The sequence below is a fragment of the Podarcis gaigeae genome (assembly GCF_964106915.1).
Source record: "Podarcis gaigeae genome assembly, chromosome: 11".
Taxonomy (NCBI): domain Eukaryota; kingdom Metazoa; phylum Chordata; class Lepidosauria; order Squamata; family Lacertidae; genus Podarcis; species Podarcis gaigeae.
This window is the reverse complement of record NC_139687.1, coordinates 12,036,147-12,041,216: the sequence shown is the minus strand read 5'-3', so window position 1 is coordinate 12,041,216 and position 5,070 is coordinate 12,036,147.

The window sequence follows — 5,070 nt, the reverse complement described above, 5'->3', positions numbered from 1 at the left end:
GGAGCTCACCCCATCACGGGGATTCGAACCGTTGACCTTCTGATCAACAAGTCCTAGGCTCTGTGGTTTAACCCACCTTAGTTTATTTACTACATTTATATCTCACCTGTTTCCCAACCAGGTACTGGCCTCACCCAGGCCAGCTTAGTTTCAACATCATCTACCTTACTAACAGCATTCTCCTGAATTTGATAAAGTATCCATAAACAGTGGAATTCTTGCTCCCGCAATAATAATCTTCGCCACCACTTGGCTCTACCTGTCTAATTTTTCCTAAAGTCACCCTTGCTTCAGGTTTCTGCTGCTTTCCCCCCAGAATTACTTCCTTTCATGTATCTACTTTTGGAACATTTGAATAATTTATTCTTATTTGGTTTCTGGCAGACATGTACATACCAAAATCTATTCCTACATCACCTGGTTGTTGTTTTTAAAGTATTAAACAGGGTTTATACAGAATGCAGGCCACAAAGTAAAGCCTTTTCTTAACCTTTGAAGCATTACACAAGGGATGCAGGTGGTGCTGTGGTCTAAACCCCTGAGCCTCTTGGACTTGACAACTGGAAGGTTGGCAGTTTGAATCCCCATGACAGTGTGAGCTCCCGTTGCTCTGTCCCAGCCCCTGCCAACCTAGCAGTTCAGAAGCACACCAGTGGGTTTGAGCCCCACATTTGGCAAAAGATTCCTGCATTGTAAGGGGTTGGGCTAGATGACCCTCATGGTCCCTCCCAAACTCGATTCTCTGATTCCATGAAACCAATATCCCCCCCCTTCCATGGGTTCCATCTATTTATGAATATCTACCTTTCACAAATCACATTTGTGCACATGCAAACATCATTCTGCCTCAACCCCATTTGAAACCTCCCATGTACTCACACAAACGTATAAAAGCCGACATCCAAAAACATGACATCCATTCACGTTTGTGCCCTGGCATCAATCCACAAATATCTACTGGCTTCTGTTGACTGCCTTCCAACGGTGAACCTCCATCAGCCGACATCCACAAACATCTGTCTGCTCTAACCTTGTAGCCTCCACCAACTTCCGAATACAAATGCCACTGGTTTCCATCCACCAACATCCTCCAGCTTCTCTTAGGTCCATCATGTGATGTCCACCAGCTTCCAGCCATGGATACCAGCAGCCTTAAAGCAAGCAAACTTGCCTTATTATCGCTCCCTAGCATCCCACTGTCAGAGGATTGCCTCCTTCCATTCACCAGTTTGCCTCCTCCAAGTGAAAGAAACCTGGGCAGTGCTGAATGTCACATCCATTGCCAGGTGTGTCCTGCTGGAAACAGAAAAGGGCTTTCCCCTTGGCCTGCCTTTATATCCACTCAGTTGCCAAGTGCTTTTGTGACATCACAAGAAACCCACAGCCAATGGCAGCAGCTGAGGAGGCATCAACTTCATTGCTTTGAGCCTCACAATGGTGGGTGGACCTATCAGTGATTGTGTGCTTGTTTATTCAGGACATGGGTGGAGCTGTGGTCTAAACCACCAAGCCTTTTGGGCTTCCCAATAAGAAGGTTGGTGATTCGAATCCCCATGACGGAGTGAGCTCCCGTTGCTCGGTCCCAGCTCCTGCCAACCTAGCAGTTCAAAAGCATGCCAGTGCAAGTAGATAAATAGTCATGACTGCGGTGGAAAAGTCAACAGCATTTCCATGCGCTCTGGTTCCCGTCATGGTCCTCCGTGCACCAGAAGCGGTTTAGTCATGCTGGCCACATGACCTGGAAAGCTGTCTGTGCATTAACACTGGCTCCCTAAGCCTAAAAGTGAGATGAGCACCACAACCCCATAGTCGCCTTTGATTAGACTAAACTTTCCAGAGGTCCTTTACCTTTACCTTACATGAGTACTATTCATTGGCTTATTTACATATAACTTTAGGATGTCACCAAAATGCTATGTGCGAATGGGTCAGAATACAAGATAATTGTGTTTAAATCCAACAGGGCACATGCAGAAAGCTTATTTTACATATATATTGGCTTGTATTCAAAGTAGCACTACATAAACGTTCCATCAGTGCAAGGATTTCTGCTTGCGCAACAGAACACCCTCTCCCTCTCCTCCTAAATCTGTTCTAGGGGTTTCCCCAACCCTCTGGAGAAGATTTGGGGAGGACATGGGGGGATCACATGGGATGAGGGGGAGAAAGTCCCAGGATTCAAGTGGAATTCCTTGCGCTGGTGGGATGTGTTAGTTGAAAAGCACCCAATGTATAGATCAGGCCTCACTCTCTGTTTGCAATTGGATTTTTTTTCACTCTGCCAATTGATATAACCTTTGGGAATCTCAGCTTCCACCCACATCTTTAAAACCCTAGTGACACTTAATATCACAGCAGTTCCATTTGTGCTGTCCAAGATGCTAATGTCATAATAAATGAAATACATGAATAAAGGTGCATCTGCATTCTCAGTTGCTTCATACGACAGGGACTCAAGACTTCTAGTGCTCTCTCAATCTTTGTTTTTTATTTTTTGTTTTTATTTATTTATTGCGTTTTTGAAAATTACAGGGAAAGACTAAATTAAAATTAAATTAAAAATTACACCTGATTACACGAAAAGAAAAAGAAAAAGGAAAAGAATAAAAGAAAAAATACAATAATAAAGGGGGGGAGAGAATTAATGAGATACACAAAATTGTTCAAATGATACAAACCGTAATTTGAATATTTTATACAAAAGGCTCCCAGAAAGAAATTACATTTATATTTCTTCTTTTCTTTCTTCCCTTACAGTCCCTTGCTTTCTGTTCCGGTAAACTTGCTTGAATCCCTGTTATGTCAGTTGACTTCCCTCTATCTCTCTGCGGCTTCGACACTTCTCATTGGTTACCAACAATCTGTATTCCTTCATTCAAATCAATTTCCCCCCATTATATCTGTGAAATTAATCTAAGCACAACCAAGTATTATTTTTGGAACCATATTTAGTCAGGTCGTTTTGGCAGCAAACCCATTCCTTTTCTTTTACCTTGTCGCCTAACATTTCTGTCATTTTGACTAGTTTGAGGTACAACTTCAATTGCCACTCGTCTTTTGTTGGTATTACTTTTCCAGTATTTGGCTCTTAGTATTCTAGCCATGCTCTACTCAATCTTTGTGTTCCTACTATAGAATCATAGAATTGTGGAGTTGGAAGAGATCCCAAGAGTCATCTAGTACAATCACCCTGCAATGTGGGATTCTCAACTAAAGCACCCAAGACGATGGCCATTCAACCTCTGCTTAAAAACCTCCAAACAAGAAGAGTCCACAACCTCCTGAGGGAGTCCATTCCACTGTCAAACAGTGGAATATAGACAGCTGCATCATCTGTCTGAACCAAATATGATCCTGTGTGCAGTGGCGTAGCGTGGGTTGTCAGCACCCGGGGCAAGGCAAGTAATTTGCGCCCCATAACCTGTGGATTTGCGCCCCCTAACTCTAATCCCCAGATGTCGCGCCTGGTGCGGCCGCCCCCCCCTGCACCCCCCACACTACGCCACTCTGTGTGTGTGTGTTAAGACAGTTTCGCAGGTCCGCATGCTGCATTTTGGGAGACCAGATGGCAACTGTTTTTCCTTGGCTTTAATTTCTGAAGGGCTGGCTTCTGGGACCTGACCGCGTTGAATTTGCAATTTGAGCAAACATGCCTGGCTGATAAATAACTTCAAGGGCCCTTCATACCTCAGTTTACAGATGGCTCTTATTTATGCTGTTTGGCATCTCTTTCCCCAATTTTTTTCATTACATAATCCTTTCATTACATCATTTATATTGCACACCTTGCACATAGTTTGGTTGTTTCCAGAGTAACTAACAGACAATAGCACCATTCTAAGTATGTCTATTCCAACCATGGCCTGAGGCATGTAGGGTTTTAACGGTTAAGACCAACACTGTGAATGGAGCTTGGAAACTTAGTTGGAACTGTGTGGGATCTTTTCAGTACGTGCAAGGTAGGATTTCCTCACCCAGTTTCCGTTAGCGACCTAACCTGGCCCCATTGTTCTCAACTAACTTTGGTTTCCAAACTGTCTTCAAACAAAGGCAGTCTCATGCAAAGTGTGCCGCAACACCAGTTTAAAAACGGAGCCCTTTCTGACAGGAACACTTAATTCCTCTCTCATCTTTGTAGTCGACTCCATTAGCAAAGCGGTAGAAGCACACTCAGGTCCTTGTTTCCACTTCACCCAGTTCCCCACATCATTTCCCTCAGACACCCAGCTTCCTGGAGGCTTTAGCTGGCCCATTGTTTATTTATTGCTTCCCTATTTTATTTTTAGATTCTCTTCAGCCACCATGCAATGTTTGCTGCGGCTACGAAGTTTGGGAGATGACGCCACTAGGATCTGAAGTGTCGAGCAAACAGAGTCTGCATTATGCTGTACAGATCGTGCCCTAGGTTTCAATGTTTCCCGGGTGCTCCCCAGAAGAACTGCTTTCCTATATGTATTCACAGGTGGATAAAGATTCTGCCCCTGTGAATCCTGCCACCTGAGGTGCTCACCTAACCTTGCCTCATGTTTGGGCCGGCCCTGAGTGGAGCACTTTGGCTCCTACCATAATTGCAACAGCATACTGCCACTAGGCAGGGACGTGGGTGGCGCTGTGGGTAAAACCTCAGTGCCTAGGACTTGCCAATCGTATGGTCAGTGGTTCGAATCCCCGCAGCGGGGTGAGCTCCCGTCTTTCAGTCCCAGCTCCTGCCCACCTAGCAGTTCGAAAGCACCCTTAAGTGCAAGTAGATAAATAGTGGGAAGGTAAACGGCGTTTCCGTGTGCTGCGCTGGTGCTGGCTCGCCAGAGCAGCTTCGTCACGCTGGCCACGTGACCCGGAAGTGTCTCCGGACAGCGCTGGCCCCCGGCCTCTTAAGTGAGATGGGCGCACAACCCTAGAGTCAGACACAACTGGCCCATACAGGCAGGGTACCTTTACTGCCACTAGGGTTTTTATCGCAGAATGAGTCTACTTCCCACAATCTCACAATCCTTGAAGCGTTTGTGGTAGATGCAGAATGGTGCATGCAAATATAGTCGATTTAAAAAATAATAATAATGCTGTTCTTTT